Source organism: Vidua chalybeata, chromosome 10 (genome assembly GCF_026979565.1).
Source record: "Vidua chalybeata isolate OUT-0048 chromosome 10, bVidCha1 merged haplotype, whole genome shotgun sequence".
Classification (NCBI taxonomy): Eukaryota; Metazoa; Chordata; class Aves; order Passeriformes; family Viduidae; genus Vidua; species Vidua chalybeata.
The window spans coordinates 15,289,484-15,307,416 of record NC_071539.1 but is presented as its reverse complement, the minus strand read 5'-3'; the positions used below and the strand labels follow the sequence as shown (position 1 = coordinate 15,307,416).

At 38.3% G+C, this 17,933-nt stretch overlaps 1 protein-coding gene across 15 annotated transcripts in view; it reads right to left on the bottom strand.

The window, feature by feature from the left end:
• The window catches only part of TRIP12 (thyroid hormone receptor interactor 12), a 79,859-nt gene that overhangs the window by 56,751 nt on the left and 5,175 nt on the right, over nucleotides 1-17,933 (bottom strand). For 6 of the 15 annotated variants that reach the window (XM_053951733.1, XM_053951744.1, XM_053951747.1 and 3 more), the window contains exon 1: nucleotides 13,871-14,089. The exons of 4 other annotated variants lie outside the window; for them this stretch is intronic. The gene's annotated coding sequence lies outside the window, so the exon portion shown is untranslated. Of the gene's footprint in view, nucleotides 1-4,256; nucleotides 4,390-7,266; nucleotides 7,645-13,870; nucleotides 14,090-17,933 lie in introns of those variants that run through there. 5 more of the 15 variants (XM_053951736.1, XM_053951734.1, XM_053951739.1 and 2 more) reach the window with 5 other exon arrangements.

The window sequence follows — 17,933 nt, the reverse complement described above, 5'->3', positions numbered from 1 at the left end:
AGCTTGGAGAGATTGTACAGTAACACAAGACAAAAAACACCTGTTACCTTGCAGTGAAACCTTTACCTTTCTTCTTGTGGAAAAGCCAACAGGAGACAACTAACATGCTTCCATGTTTTTAAAGCAAACTGCGAAAACAGAACTACACAATGAGCCTGTATCAGCCTTTGTTTAGCACCCAAATCATTCCCTGAAGGATACTAGGAGCTAATGTAGCTACCCTGACATAGACTACTGAGAGAAAAAGACAATAAATAAACTGAAGAACTCCAACACGCTCTAGGGCCACTATAGGGTAACACAGCAAATCAGTACCAATACCCATAAAAAAATTAACTGAGCTCTTCCACAAGTGCCTTCTTAATCTACTTGCATGAGCTCCTAAACTTGTTTGGGGTGTTTGTTCGGTTTGGATTTGTTCTGTTGTTTTTGGGTGGTGGTTTTCTTTTGGTCTTGGGTTTGAAGTTCCTTGCAAGAATCTAGGTTATCCAAGAGTTTTTTTCAGACTTTTGCACTCTCCTGAATATTTCAGGATATGCCTAGCACCTCTGCCTATATTGCTCCATTATAATACTTGTTACCTGACTGGAGCTGAACTAAGTACACTGGTCAGCATCCTTCCTCTCTCATAGTTTAGCCCAAAAAAACCTGGTGCCTTACTTAACGCTGCTGCAGCAATCCAGCTCCTCAAAATTGTACAGACTTACTGCCCTGAAGTCAGTATTAGGCAAAAAGGGGGGGGGGGGGGGGGAAGAAGGAAAAGACAGGGGGATGTTTATATATCTTGCAAGTTCAGAACATTTTCTTCCAGCAAGTTGCACATCTTGCCAGCCAGAACCCAGAATTCAGTGTACATTTCAGGAAATATTAAACTTCAGATTTGTATTCCTTTACTTCAATGTAGACAACATTCATTTACATGATCAACTGTTTCTCTGATAAATCTTGTCACTTAAGATAGAAACAACACTCTAAATATAAGCATTTAAGAGCTCAGACTTCAATTGTGACTAAACTGAAGAAACTACTGCCTATAGTTTAGTAACTGCTGAATTATTTCAGATTTACATCATTTTCAACTGATCTCAGCTGCACCTCATTTTTGCTCACTGTTCACAAGGTTCTCCTCATCTACCCGCAGACACACACCTCTTTACTTGCCTTACAAGCAAGCACTTGCAAGTACTCAATTACTACTTCTACTTCAATAGCTGACTTAAATTAAGATGACTTTTTAGTCCAGGCAGTTGCTTTAAACTCAGTCTTCTGCAGCTGATTTTGACACAATATTCTCCCTTCCTATACTCTCCAAATTCAAGAGTTATCCACTCTTCATTGGTCCTTTTCCACTGAGGTCCTCACCTTAAACAGATTCTAAAGCTCCACACAGGCTGAAGTTTGTATTTTCAGTTCAGCAGCCTCTTATCCCTTCTGGTTGTAGAAGTAGCTCATGGAAGAATTTTCAGGAGTGGATACAATAACAAACTGCAAACTTCCTAGAAAAGTTTTCTGCAACATGTCCTAAACCCTCATCATCCTCCCTTCCTCCAGACAGAAAACTTCTGTACACAAACAAGGGGAAAATACGTTCTCCCAAGAGCTGCAAGGCGCTGTCAGGCACAGTCAGGTGTATACATTTCATCTGCATTCATGCAAATCCCAGGTTATTCAGCTGCATGAAACCACTGAACCTTAAGAAAATAACAAAACTTTCAACATAGGCAGACCAAGCTAACAATTTCCTTATCTGTTCCCAATTCTACCTTCTCCCCATGAATAAGCTGTCTTCATGATTCCGATGCCAGAGTGCACTAAGGCTTCCTTGCTGTACTGCATTTAATGATGTAAAACTCACATGGTGACTTTTATCAGAATAACTTCCTTTGATACAAAAACCACACAAAATCATACTGGATCACATATTAGGCTGAACTGTATTCTTTTTGTATTTTCCTTCTCCAGGGCTAGAGAAGAACTAGAGAACTACACACACTGAACTGCATACAAAGACTCTAGAGCAAATTCAGTACATACATAAAAATCTCCAGGATAAACAAGACTCTACAGCCTAATTGACGTAACATTACCTCACTGCTAAGAAGACAGACAAGCAGGTATCAAGGAAGCTTCTTCTGGAAATAAGCATGTACAGTTGTAGAGAAATAGATTTCTACAACTCTGGCACAGGATTTCTGCAGATTTATATAGCTGCCTCACTTTTGTCACTTCTCTAGGAAGACATTAATAAGGAATCGATAAGAAGACAAGCAGAGTTTAACAGCATTCAGAGGCAAACTCCTCTTCAAACCAGATGCCTTTTTGATGCAGAGTTCAACTAAGTAAAAGAGTTAAGTCAGAATTATTAAAAAAAGCCTTGGCTGGAATGAATCTCTTGAGATGGTATGGTCCAACCATCTGACCAACTAGACAGCTCTCATTCTGAGAGGTGACAATTGCTAACCACATTGACAAAATACAACGTGAGTCCTGAGCAAGACGTGAATCACAAGAGCTACCCTGAACAAAGGGGAAAGGGAAACAAAAAAAATCACAAATTGAGGTATCAAAGCATCACCATACATAAAAGCATGCAAAGAAGACACTAATAGAATATCAGAAACTTTAAAATTTCATGCCACAGATGTCATTTCAAGTAACCTGAGACTTCAGATCTGTGTAAGACATACACATACCCAAGGACACGCTCTCCATCCCTTCCAAGTACAAGTGCTCTGAGAGAAGAGCTAACTACAGCCCAGCTCCTCACTGCCATCACACAGAGCTCAGAAAACCCTCCCTCCCCTTCGGTTCCTCAAAACCACAATCCAGTAACCTGGACTAACACAAAGAAGTAAGAAAAATGGGCATGTAAGCTACAAACCTCAAAGGAGTCCAGTCTCTGAAGATATTATAGATTAGGACCAGCTCATATGCCCATTTTTACTGAATAACTTAGGGCAATATGTAAGCTCTTAGCCATAGAATAATTTTCCAAGTTGCCAACAAAAGAAGAGAAAAACTTCAGTAAAATATTCTTCCTAGATTCATTTACAGTGGAAGAATTCTTTTTAATTCAGCTTCCCTGGAATCACTGGAGTGATTTCAACATAAAGAAAAAAACTAAAATAAATCAGTCAAGGAACAGGAGTTATTCCCTGCTCCACTGACTTTACAACAAACAGCCATCAGAAAATTAAGGCAAACTTCAGGTCTTGCTGCATTAGGAAGTCAGCTTTCCCTTTCCCAGACCTTCAAGAGGTCAGCCCTTGCCTACCCTTCTAGCCAAGGGAGTGGCAAGTGCTGAAGGCCACCTTGACAGAACAGCAAAATGAGTGGCTAAGAGCCTGAGAGGATGTAACCACTACATAGTTTTCCAGACTGCATTTATACATAGATGTCTAATGACATAGACAACTGTGAAGAGAAAGTCTCTGTATGAAAGGGGAAGGAAGAAGAGCAAAAAAGTCTGTATTTGTGATCTCTTACTGCTAACAGTAAGACTCTTACTGCTAAATACTCATTATCTGCAACCAGAAGTTTACAAGTTCCCACAGGCAGTAAGAACACTGAAAACACCTCTGAAAAGATGCATTGCACTACTTGCTAGAGGAATGCCCAGGCTGTCAAGCACTATGTGATCCAAAAGGTCATCCATGCCATGACCCCAAGCAAGCAAGGCAGCTCATTTACCTACTGACTTCTGGCTACTGTCCTCCTGCGAGGACTGGAAGATATGAGAAGTTTTGGTTAAGAAAAGAGCTAAATACATGTATCACATATTTCAGTGTTGATAAGAACAGTTCTGTGACAATGATTGAGTTGCAGAAGCTGAATAGTCTCCCCTGCTTCAAGCAGCTTGAAGTCATGAGTGCAGAGACCTTTCACTGAACCTGGTATAGGAAAAGAAAACTAAAGACTTCTTCAGGGACCTGTAAGAAAAGTAAAAACTTGTTCCATTAAGATTATGGAGAACTGACAACCATCATTCCTTTAGAAATAAAACAATGGATTGGCCTTTATGCCACAGCCTGAACATCAGTAAGTCCTTCTGGGCTGTGGAAAAGTCAAATTGAAATAGCAAATGGGGCACTACTCAAAATTACCGAGAAGTACAGGTACCACTGGCAGTCAACAACACAACTAACTTGTCAGCTGAAGACCCAAGAGAAACCTATGGATGAAGGGGAGGGCCACAAATTAGCTAAAAAAAACTTTAACCACCTACAGAAGTTAGACAGCAGAACATTCTCACTCACCTGAATAGTTTAAAGGAACAAAAACACTAAAGCTTGTACAGCATACAAGCGCAAGCTCAAGAATATTAGGTCTGGCTGTACAACTGGTGTTCCCAGCTCATGGTACACAGGAATCCTGAGCTTCATTTCATTACTGAAGAAAAAAAAAAATCACTGTATTTGTGCACAGAGAACATAAAATCAGGTCTAATTCTTAACTGAACTCTTGCAAGGTGGTTGAGAGGGCTACTTAACATTAAGACAGTAAACACCTTCACTCCTATAGTCCTTTTTTCCCCTCTGAAAAAACAGAATCTGCAGTCTGAGGAGAAAAATTAAGGAAGCTGCATGGAACAAATAAAATGGTCTCTTGAGGGCATCCCTCTTCAGTTCTGCCACATCACTGCTTTCTATCTCCTATGTCCATCAAGGACTGAAATATTACAATTTGTGTCAGTCTTTGGACTGCACTTTGGTTCCCAAAACAACATACACATCATCCAAAGGAGAAACTAGGAAAAATAGAAAGCATTTCATTTTTTTTTCTCTTGCTTCTCTGTAGTTTTACATTATGTATTGAAAGTGCTGTCAATAGCTACTATTCCTTTTGGTTTTGAGTGCATGAGTAATAGAGTTAACTATAAAAATAATTTCCTGGAACATTTACTCACTACTTCATTCAAAGAATTTGCCCTTGTAAAAAAATTAAAATATTAAAGTTATTCTTCTCCAAATAAACTAAATTTGATACTTTTCCATGTCACCATTCATAACTTGTCCGAACTAGTTCAGTGTAAGTTTTCCTCTACTGTATGATTTGACTTGAATTTATTAACAAAGGAAGGGAATGCTCTCACTGTGGCAGAGAGCCAAGACTCAAAGCTTCAAGAAAATATTTTCATGTTTACAACACCTGTAGTTTCTCAGTCTAAATTAAGTGTTCTGTATTATTTTGGCTTTTTAACCAGCTAAACATTAAGTTCTGTTGCATAATTCCATCAACTCTGCAGCAGTTAATTTTTTTTTTCCTGAGATATAAAGATTATCAAAAGTATAAGAATCCAGTCAATCTATATCAAGAAATAGTCTGATCTGGATAGCTGCAAGCTAACCAGAGACAGCTCAGCTTCAGAAGCCGCCCAGAGGTATTTAAGCCATGTCAGTAACACAAAAGATTTGTTAGACCACACAGAGAACAGGCACACACAAACATGGCAAATTTGCTGCAAAGTACTGAATCACATTTCCTATCTTTATTGATAGATCTTTTTTTCCTTTTAGCACAGCAATAGGAAACAAAGGAAAAGTGAGGAACAAATATGTCCAAAGTTTTCATCTTTGTACACTTGTGTCACAGAGCAAAGTTCTTCTGCCAAATCAGTCCTACAAGAAGAACTTGACTTCACCTCTACAGGACCTTTAAAACTGTTACATACTGACAAATTCTACAATATGAGAGCCTCAGGATGCAATTCCGCTACCAGGTATTAACAGAAGCATAGTTTCAACTGTAGTAACAATGAAAATAATAGTTCTTTTCCTTTTTAAAAATCAAACAAAAGCAGCTCTCCCTAACAGAAAAGAACACATCTTCCAACAGCCAAATTCTGACCAAAACCATGCTGTTTGTACATGAAGTGAACTGATATGAATTCTTCGTTTCTTGCAGACTTTTAATTAAAAAAAAAAATCATAAACAACAAGTAAAATCTTACATGATCTTCTATTTCAGACTCTCTAGAAACCCTTATTTAGTTGTCACTATCAGAACAGTGGTTTAAGCTTTCACAGCATAACAAAAAACATTAAAAAACAAAACAAACACAAAACCACATTGTCTGGCAAGAATGAAGACGACTCTACTCAGAAGACAGAATTTACTTGAATGAGGAGCTTTATCTTCTGTGAGACAACACGAATCAAAGCACAGAATCCTTCATGAAGTACAGGTCAGTGACACCGCCAGAAAAGAAGGCAAGCTAAAAGCAGGTGGTCAAGCTAAGACCAAGTGGCGAAGTTCAGAAAAGAGGCATTTATTACCAGAGGAAAAGAAAGAAAAAAAATAGCTGAGTGATTTATACAAATTTCAATTTAGCAGCTTATTTCAGTACTTTCTTGCAAGTGAACCAAGAAGTACTCAAAACCATCACCACCAATGCTTAATGCCCAGCTGCCTTTGAGCTGCATAGCTGCATTTACTTACAACACTGAGTCTGAATGCAGAACCTACGACTCAAACACCAAGCCTCTTCCTTATTCTAATGCCATAGACCAGATGGTGCCTTATTTGCAGTTTGCCATTCACCTGCATCTGGCACACACAGCCCTTAAGCAAAACCAAGCACAACAGCACAAGACAAATACTGATATAGTGCACAGCCATGTCCTACCTGCAGAGCCTGTTAGACAATACGTGCCCCAAATTGCAGCATGGAAGGTTTTCTGAGACCTGCCAAATTCCTAATCAACTTCTGCCAAGCTGTCTTAAATTACTGAGAGACCTAATGAGCTCAGTTACTAGTAAAACATGGTTTGGTCACACAAAGTTTAAATTAACACAAAATAATCTCTGCAATCTCCTAGACAATTAGAAGGGTACAGGCAAAAACAAAACCAACCCCCTCCCCAAAAAAAAACTAAAAAAAACAAACAATTAAAAACCCACAACAACAAAAAGCCAAGAACTTTAATCAGCCACTACACTGAAGAAATTCAGAGACTAGATGTCACAGAAATTACTGCTGGAAAAAGAAACACAAAAGCCAGTTGACTTGTAGATGTGGATTAGAAAAGTGCCAGAGATGAGCTCAAGACCACAGGTCTAAGGGTATTATAAAAACAAGGTAAAGGAGTAGAAGACTGGATCTTCATTTTGATAATACCCTGCATCAGCTTTAAACCAGTTTACAAAACTGCTCAGTAATAGCAGCATGCCTTAAAGAGGAAAACTACAAAGCTAAAAACAAAAATTTCAAAAAATAACTTATGCTTCCAAGGCCAGATAGAAGGCACTCATCTGTTTTCTACTCACCTAGAGCGGGTCCTCAGATTTTTGCATCTTCAAAATATAATTTAGACAAGTTTGGGACAAATCAGGAGGATTTCGGGAGTTTTTGTGTTGTTTTTCTAATCACTGATATCTAGCACTGATTCAGACTAATGCCTGTTGAGGCTTCTTTCCCATACTGGCTCAAGCAGGTTATGTTGTTCTCCTGAACAGAGACTCCATCCAAATGCTACACAGAAAAGGTAATAGGCCTAATACATAGCAAGAGCCCTACGCCACATGACACAATCTGGGAAATGGTTTAATTGCAGTCATTGAGGAAGAAATCCAATTAAAACAGGTTAAGTTTCCGGCTTCCTCAGCACTGGATCTGCATATGGATCTTTTGCTATCACAAGAACACTGTAAAAACAAAGAATTAAAACACATTTAAGTTTTCTCAACTGGGCAGTGCTTAAACCAGCAGCATCTTAGAATTATGTGCCAGAGACATTCTCTCAACCACAAAAAAATTTATACATTTACATTATATCTTAGAGTGATGTAATTAGGAGCAAGCTCCAATACACATACCAAATTACTGACACAGGCACAATTAAAGACATTTACCTGGTATGAAATCATGAACCAAATTGCCTACCAAATATCTGTATAAACAGAAGTTCTGGGTAAAGCTGAGCAAAACAAAGCCACAACCCAAGAAACACCTGTTAAACACTAAGGATTACACTGTCTTTAAACTGATCCTATGAATTGTAAGATCATGACTTTACAGTGCTCAGAGCTATTCTTTCATGCCTAAATACAGGGAACAATATACAGTATAGGTCCCACAATTGTATTTAAGGAAGGTTCAAACTTTTACAGTCATGGAAAAAGTTGTCAGAAGCCACAGTTTTCTGAATGAATTAAATAACTTTATGGCATGCTTTTTTGACAAGTGTCTACACCACTCTGCACATTTACACCTTCTCAGCACTTCACAAGTAAAACAAGAGAATGTTGTGGGAACAAGGTGCTGTGCTTGATGCTGACTAAATATTAGAGCTCTCTGAAGTGCTTTTTAGCAAGATGCTAGATTTAGTCTTAGTTTTAAGCTAAACAAGAACTCGGCATCACCGAATACACACCAAGAAAGTCTGCTACAAATTCCTCTCCTCCTTCCCTTATGTGCAAGTACCGCTAGGACATTTTTCTGCTTTACCTCACCAATGATTTTTACTTCATCTTTCCCAGGCTACCCACACACTTTCCTTGAACAAGAACAACTGTAACTATGCCCATATGTTACAGCTCACAAGACTAACAAGTTAACACTAATGAGGTGTTTTTCCTAGGGTCCTAGCATGGCCAGGTTTGTCAAAGTCTGAATTTCTTGTCAATAGTCAATCACATCAGGGCTGGAAGAAAGGCTCCTTACTTTCTGACAACAAAATGTTCCAATAGGTACTGCCCAAATCTGTTCAAGGCTTTTCGTTACCTTCCAGCTAAACTTCTGCTCTCTGATGAATACAGAACACATAACAGAAGAACACAATCTCTTCACCACCCTGAGACACTCATAAAAGAACAAGCAGAGCTGTAAGTTTTCTATAGCTTGATCAAAATGATTATTTAAGAAGATATTACAATAGCCGGTTTGATAAGCCTTTGCTCTTGCAATTTGCTCTGTGACCCAATCAGAATACTCAAAGAGTTGTCTCCTATGCTGGTGACCTTTCATCCAACACTAATGATTAACTATGCTTTATGAGCAAACCTACAACCTACTGCCCTGCAAAACAACACAATACTTTTGGCCTTGTCTAGGACCAAAAAAGAATACGGTGGAGAGGAAAGAGAGGAAAGGAAGACAGTGTTTCCCCTAAGTGCTTTGTGTATACATCAATTTAGATGTATATGATGTAAGCTAAGCAATGCATCCATCTTGCTACACTCCTAAAACACATTTTTGCAAACATGAAAATAATCCCATACTGGTAATATGACACTGAATTGGAAGCAAAGTTCACTCAACTCCCATGCAAGATGTCTTGTCTTTCTGGTTTGGGGCTTTTTTTTTTCTTTTAAGAATACCCATGAGACACTCCAGAACTACTCCACATCATCCTATTTACTCTCATCCTCTTATAAGCCATTTAATAAAATGCACTAGTAAGGAAGACAAAAGGGTATTTAACTGGAGAGGGCAGCTTCATCATGGTGCAAGATAAAATAACTCTTTACAACACTTTAGTAAAAAACATACAGGGAATGGAGTGGCTTCAGGGAAAGCTAAAAGAATATGAAGTAGACAGGTTTGTAAAGAAAGACAGAAAATATCTGGAAGTGAGCCAGTTTCTTCCTTCTCCTGTGCACAGTAGAAGAACGAGCCCAGTTTCTTCCCTTCCCTCTGCACAGTATCCTACATACCACAGGTAAAATGTACGTATTTCCTAAAGGCTACAGCCTCTCTTCTCTTCAATCTGTTTTGCAAACCAAAGACAGTTGGGAGCATGCACATCCTCATCCCCCATATGATTAATGAGCAAAAAAGCATTCTAGTAATCCCAGTATCTAACACCTCAATTTCCCAATGTCATGTCTTGGAAATACATCTTTTCTCCCATCAACTACTGGGATGAAGTACTAAGGAGAGCACCTCAACCCCTATTAGATACCAAAGATGCCAAATTATTGCACTGACTTTAGGTCTTTATTCTATGCTATTCAAAATTTATCTGTACATTTACTTTATATTTAAAGGCTCCCTTGACAGACCAGTTTTGGGACACAGACATCATGTACTGCTATTTGAAAACAGCCTGATCTGTCCAACACAAACCTTTTCCACATAATCGAAAGCTGATGAAAACACAGCTCTCCAAACATGCAGTTATCTGTGAAAACCTAATTGAAACTATTTCCTATTAAATGTCTATTTTGGTAGAAAGTGGAGGATATAAAGCATCTAACACAGAATTTCCAAAACAGAATCCTATAGTTGTTTTTTCTTACATCAAGGGCAGAATATGCCACTAACATATTACTAACATGGTACTGTTTATTATATTAAACAGTTGCATGATAAGAGCCTGAAAGTGTCAGAAGTACTTTTTCATTTTCAAGGAAAACATTTCAGATGTGGCATCACAGTCTGTGTTTTATAATGGATACTTTTTAGATTAAAATGACAGCATAAATATTCCGTACATATTCAAGTATGACAGACGTTCTGAGCCAAACACCTACTTGTTTTTTTGGGTTTTTTTGTAACTCCATTAATTCTAAACTTAGTGGTGATTACACTTCCTTATACTCTTCATACAATATTTAACTCACTACTGAAGTTACAGCACAGACTAAGGAAAGAAAACAAACAGGCCAGACTTGAGGGCATTAGAGCCGTGAGTCTGCACTATGCAGCTGCTCAGCTGAGCTCCATTATATCTCCCAAAGAATACCAAGTACTGATGGAAGCTAAAAATCCCAACTGCATTTCTTGAGAGACATCCTAGTAAATATAGTCACCTAGATAAAATAGGAAGGCAAATTAGTTGCTCTAATCCAAAGCTACATGAAAGTCTTGGGTAGTTTCTACCTCTACCATATACATCAACAGAAGGTAGTTTATAACTATTACATGTTTTTATCCAAAGTTACACACACCTCAGAGGGTATGATAGAGTACAATCATAAGCTTCACTATTATGCCAGTGCCAACCATTTTCATGTTAAAATTTAGCACATGAAACTTAGGCAGTTGGTCAAAAAATATAAATTGCATCTGTAAAAGTTGACCTAGACAATTTAAAACCTGACATTTTGATCCATCACCAACTGTCACAAGTTAAACTTTTCAAATTCTGATGAGGCAACTTGAAATTACATCAGCTTCTCCTCCACTCTCCCAGCACAAACACTACTCCAGTCTATTCAAGTACAAAGAACAAAACAGTTTAAATGATAGCCAGTCACAAATTTGTATTTTCAAGTTATTCCCACTTCAAAGCTGGACCACCAACCTTCCCAACAATAGAGCAAACACACCCCAGAGTAAATGCATTTCTAGTTTGTTGTCATAACCTGGAACACTATTAAGTAGTAACAAACTACCCTGCTTTTGGATGCATCTAAGCTAAACTTAGACATTTAAATCACTATATTCTGCCATAGGTTGAGCTGCTGCTTCTAGCTGCCACAGGTCTGGGCTTGCACTAGTCACATCCTGCATTTGATGTTGTCAACAGAAAGCCCAACTCCTTCTGAAGTAGGCTTTTTAACCAGGTAGATCATATACATAAAGCAAGGATAAGGGTTCACAAGCCCTGACTCAGCTACGTCTCACAGGGCTAGGTGAAAATTTGAGGAAATACAGTAGCTTACATCTCCTCTACTTGTCACACTCAGTAATCTCTGAGCACCATTCCTCAATCCATAGGCACAAAACTTCGAGTTCTTTAATTCCTTGACTCAGTCGTTCAAAGCTTAGGCATGGCAGGTTAACATCTTTAGAATGCCTGGTATATGACAGGTATATGGCAGGTTAACATCTTTAGAATGCCTGAGAACTATCTCTCCTTGTATAGCTGTAACATTTATAACAACACAGCTAGAATCAGTGGTATGAAAACTGAACACTTGTACATTCTTTTGCACTTCACTTTTTCTCCTCCTTAAATGGGCCTTTAGCTGACAACTAGGTATTTTACACAGAAATCAGGTATTTAAAGTCCTCCAGCCTAAAGTGGTACAAAAAATACAGTAAGGAAGAACTGTCTCTTTGCTTTAAAAAACAAAATTACTATTTAAAGACATACCCTTAGTGCTGACTGTATTTCCAGGAATAGGCCTTCTCCTTTCCTGAGAGACAAAGTCTATTTTTTTCAAATACTTTTCACAGGACAGTCTACCTTCTTTCCATGTGTCAGTAGTGCCATGACATTGTATTTGTTTACCCTATGAACTTATGTAGATAGACATTCTCACTGAACCAAAGTTTCAAAGTTTAGCAAAATGTACTTTCTGATGAGGACTACAGCTTCCACCCAGTGGGCTTCAAAGCTGCATTACAGCAAACACACTCAAGAAAGAATATTCTACCATTCAAACATAGCTGGACTTACAACATTCACAGCAACTCTGAATGCGCAGTCAAAGGCCCAAGGTTTTGAAAAACAACTGGAAAATAGTGCCTCTGTAAGCTGTGGGTGCTTAAACACTTTTAACACTTGAAGGCAGGCAATAATGTTCAACTTGTAATGGCATTAGTTCTTGAAATCATACTTCAGTAATGACAGGACATCAACAGACTCCAGAAGTAAAAGATTTTGGTTTTTGACAGCAGAACTCTGGGCACTTGTTACTGTTTCCTGGCTCACAGAACAGAGGTCATTCACATTTTATTTCTGTTTTGTTAAACCCAAGACTGTTTAAATTGCTCTTAAGTAGCATCCAAACAGATTGCATCATTGCAAAAATTTAACAGAAAGTATTTATAATGTTGGAAGACTATTACCCATAGAAGAAAACTATGAACTAAGATGAAAGCTTTGTTATTATTACAGCCCTGCTTATTTCCAAATAACTACACAGGTGATATGGTTATCTAAACACAGAGCTGATCCCTTAAAACTCCCCTTTTTCCAAAATTATCAAAATCTGCAAGTCCCCTTTTCTCTCCTCTCTCTCCCAAAATAGTAAGGATATATCAAAATATGGAACAGTAAATTATTCTGAAGAGACACTTGCAATGCTATGAAGTACAATATTACCACTCAATATGGAGTTGCTGTACTTCAGTACTGAACCCAAAAAGCATTTTCTGTAAGCCAAACCCTGTCAGCATGTTCCAGTTCCTCCCAGAGTGACGCTGGAGGGGAATGGGAGAGGAGGTGTGGAAGAGGAACCAATGCTTTCGTGTATGCACCATTACCAAGTAACTTAGAATTCTCAGTGCTTTTGCAAAAACAGTGTTTATGTGAAATACTCTACCCTATCACAGTGGGCCTTTGTCAAGAGACATGAATTCCCGCTGAAAACCAGAAGGGTGATCTTAAAGTTAACTAATAAAACCTGTATTGCTTAGCCTGGCAACAAGGTTGTAAATACTTTCAGTAAGTGCTAAGATCAAAACATCAACAGAAGAAAATAAAGAGTGGATAGTATTGATACAGTTAGCAGGCAACAGTTAAAGAGAATCTTTCAGGCTGGAAATTAGATGATCCTAAATTCTGAGACATGACATGCTGAAAGAATATCCCAGGAGGACTGAAGAATTAAAAATGCAAGTATGAGGTTTATTACTAAGCCTACTCCCAGAGAGAGTCTTCATTGTCCTTACAGAAAACTAACAAGTTCTGTTGTCCTACTATGCCCACCAGAGAGAGGAGATGCTCATGATGCTCAGGTACAAAATCTCTTTCAAGGCTCAGTTCCTACAAAAAGCTAGTACCCTCTTTGGATCTTTTGGCTAAGGAAGTAACTAGAACACCATTCTTGCTATTGTTCTTACTTATCTTGCTATGCATTCTTACACCTCTTTCTCAGAAGGTGTAAGAAGTCAGAGAAGACACTGCAAAGAAGCCAACACTTCTAATATCTACAATTTGAGAAGCTTTTACTGTCCTTCTTGTCCCATGGTACCTACCACTGAAGCTCTGTTATGACTGAAGAGAGAAAACTTGTCCCCACACCTTCTCCTGGGGAAGAGGAGGGAGGCAGAAGACAGCCTTACATAAAGCAAGTCATTGCAGTAAGCAGCAAGTTCTAGGATTTAAAAATAAAAAACCACAAACCATATACCACACTTTTGGATAGGGTTAGTCTGTGCAGAGGTTGTTTATCCAGCTTGATCCTTCTATTGCTGTGTCACTCTGTGCCCATATGTTCATGTTTGATATCTGCCACATTGGGGGGGGGGGGGGGGAGGGGAGGAAACTTGCCAAAGTTAATATATTCCAAAAACCAAACCAGTTATTCCATTTGTGGAAAGAGTTACATGTCAAACTACCAGACAAAAAAACATAAGAGTCCTATGAAAGTGCAACAGAGAAAGTTTTGTAAATGAGTTGCTAACATTCAACTCAACTGATGTTTCAGAGTGGGTTACACAACAGAGAAAGTCAAAATCTAATTGAACGCTGCTGTTAGATCAATTAGCACTATCACCTGCTGTCTGGTTTTGATTTGCCATCTTACTGAGCTGACTTTCCAAGCAGCCTGACATCATCTTGGTGAAGGAAAACAGTATTGCAAATCTTTGAGACTAAGGAAGAAACCATTTCTTAGCTGAAGGGGAACAGCTTTTAAATTAAGACACACTATACAACTTGGTAATGCACAGCAATCTACATGGCTTACTTCCAATAAAAGTTTTTAAGATGCTCCAACACTGCTAAAATAGGATAAAAATTATTTCAATTAAAATTAATTAATTAAAATAATAGTATAGATCAGTCCTAATAGTTTCCAGTAATTGCAAAGTAGATGTGAAACCAACAAACAGATGCCACAAACAGAAGCAACACTAGTTTAGCACAGGCGGACGGCTGAGAACAGGTCGAGGGAGTTGAGCGTTCCTGATAGCACTACAGGTACTACCAGCAAGAATCACAGTTTGCATTCAAGTGTGAGATCTCAATCTGATATAAGCCCAAGATTTCATCTGAATAAAATAAATGAATGAAGAAGTTTTGAAAAACAGATGATACAACTGTTTATCCATTGCCTTGTTATTTAATAGGAAACTACTTTATTTAAATTACAATAGTTTTAACAGCTTTTGGCTAAGTCTGTGACAGAGGAAAAGCTTACAGGGAATATACTTTACTCCAGGCAACCTCTGGAAGCCATAAAGCATAGCAACAAGTATGGTCACTGCATTGTATTTTGAAAGTGATAGATCGAGATTACTTGGCCTGCCACTTCAGTGGAGTCTCACAGGCAACTTTATATTTAGTTTAAGTGTATTCCCAAAAATTAACTCATCACTACATTCCTATTTACCCCCAGTTTTTAATTATAAAGTTCTCAGGTTCTAGCTTACTTGAGTTCCTCTCCATAAAGCACAATAAAGTTGGAATTTTCAGTGCACATTCTGTTCCAACTCTGGTTTGAGTTGGATAATACATCAAGAACCTCTAAACTATTAAAAAAAAAAAAAACAACAGTATGTCCATAGTGCTCAAATATGTCAACATTAACAGAAGGCATTAAAGTGGTACCATTCCTTCACATCATAAATTTCACAAAATTCATCTTTCCTCTTCACAGCTAATCTGAAGAGAGCTCACTTTCTACCCACTCAATGAAGCATTTAAATGTGCCGACTGAGGTGTGCAATGGCATTTCCCTTAACATGCTTCTTCCAATTCCAGTTAAAAAGTGCTGGTTAAAGTTCTGAGGGGCTGTCAAGAGTCAAGTATCCAGCATGCCTATGTTCATTTGCAAGTCTACAAATATACAGCAGAACTATACCAACTTAAGAGATGCCATAGGAAATACGTGTTTGTCAAATTTCCTCTATCTTACTTTTGGCAAAGGAATGTATCTGTTCTTCTGCCAAGCTTCCTGTAACTGAGTAAGAGAGTGAAACTAACTTCTTTAATCCACAGACTTATAGTATAATTCAAGTCTTAATTTTTATTACCAGTCTTTTATTGTAGACTATTATCTGCTAAATACAACAGGCAGAATATTACCAGAATAAGATATGGCAGCATCCACTGTCATCATATAAACTTGAAAAACACTGTAGAATAGACTGCAGCAGATCTTTAAAGTACAAGCCGTAACACTTGAAATTATGGCTTGAAGTTTGCTGAAGTTATGCGGCTTCCATCCCTTTCTTTAAATGAGATTTAGCTGAAATTGTGTCATCCCCAGCTGTTTAACTTAAAGATCTCATGTGTACCTACCTAGCTATGTACCTGCTTCTCAGGTGCTGTTCACTCAGGCTTACTGACACAGCTTATGACTGCTGTCCTTGTTCAGCTGAGCTATTTCTTACCTTCCCCTCACCCCTGTACAATGGGTAAGTTCATCAAGCCATCACACCTGAAACAACTGCAAAGCTCAATATAAGTGAAATTACAGTTTGCAGTCAGTAAGTTGATTATAAATAAAGAGTAGCCCCAAAATAAAGAGGAAGAAAACACTCTCTAAGGAAGGCAGAGTTCCAAGTTTAAATTCAGCATACAGTCTATTAATATGCACCCTCAGTTACTTCCTTCATTTGTCCTCTTTAAATGCACAGCCACATCTCACCTGTGATCAGAAGATTCAGTTACACTGCACACACCTTCCAGGACAGGACACTCCCTACACTGAATAAGCAAATTACATAAGGGATTTGACATTAGAAGACACAGAACATTATTAACTTGGATAAGATGCCATCCTCTAGCCCTGTCATTAACCACATCTTACAATATTACCTTGTCCAAAAACACACATCTACCACATATTCCACAAAGGCATATATAATGCAAAGAGAGCTTCTCCTCACTAACTGCAGGAGTTTAAGTAAGCAACTAATCATTATACAAGTATCAAGGACATGTAATTCAAGTCCCTTAATGAGTGGGTGGGATGCAGGTGTGTGTTTTTCCTTTTCTTTAGGGCTGGAGGGAAGGGGGAGGAGGGCAGGCATGGGGGATATCAGAGTCCACCCTGACTAGTGTTACTATGCATTGTTTCCATCTTTCCCTTTTTGGTGCCTCAACTCATTTATGGTGCTCCTGATCCCAAAAACCTCAATGTTTTCAACACAGAAGATACTATACAAAATTGTATTTTTGATTTCCACACTTATTTACCTGTACTTTTGAATCTAAGTGGTCTTGGACTAGAGCAGAGCTACAGAACAGACTTCAAGCATATAAAAGCCCACGTACAGAGAGATCATTTCTCCTACCCAGAGCTGGCAAGACAAATTATCAAGAGCTCAAAGTAAGGCAAGACAGATGTGGAGAAAAATGAGGGAGAACAGAACAGCATACATGCTTTCTAAAAGCAAACATAGCTAAATCTACACCTAGTTACCTTGGGGCATGAGTTTGTCACAGACCTAGTTTTCGTAAGAGTTTTACTATTAAACACTACACCTGAAAATCAAGGTAAAAAATTAGTTACTGCTCTGCATTAATAAACATTGGTATTAACCATGCTTCAAACAGCCAACTACAAAACCAAAAAAGGTGCACACTGCCAGTATTAAGTCTAATGCCCATCTCAGGGCTTGACAGCCTCCTGAAAGTTTAACGCTTTTGTTCCCAAAAAAAACCCATACATACACAAGAGAACAAAGAACATGTCTGTATTCTTTTATTTCCGGCTTTATAAAAGTCTAGGAACTATGTGCCCTTCTTTACACTATGCTTAGTTATTTGGACTTCATGCAACAGAACACAAGTTGTCAGCAACAAGTTGCTGTGAAAGCAGAACAAATGTGAAATATACCTTGCCTTTCAGAGCCTAAAAAACCCCATCTTATTCAAAAAGGGACCTCAGCTTCCAATTTGAAACACCAAATTGCTCCCTACAACTCAAGGTTCACATTCCAGAAGATGACTCAGACTCTTTCATACCTTTCATGACGATCAGAACTCTGCAGTTAGGGATGTGCACTTTTTGTGGACACTATCAAAACAAATCATACGGAAAACACTTGAGAAAATGAGATTTTCCCCTCCAGTCCATGAGCCAGCATA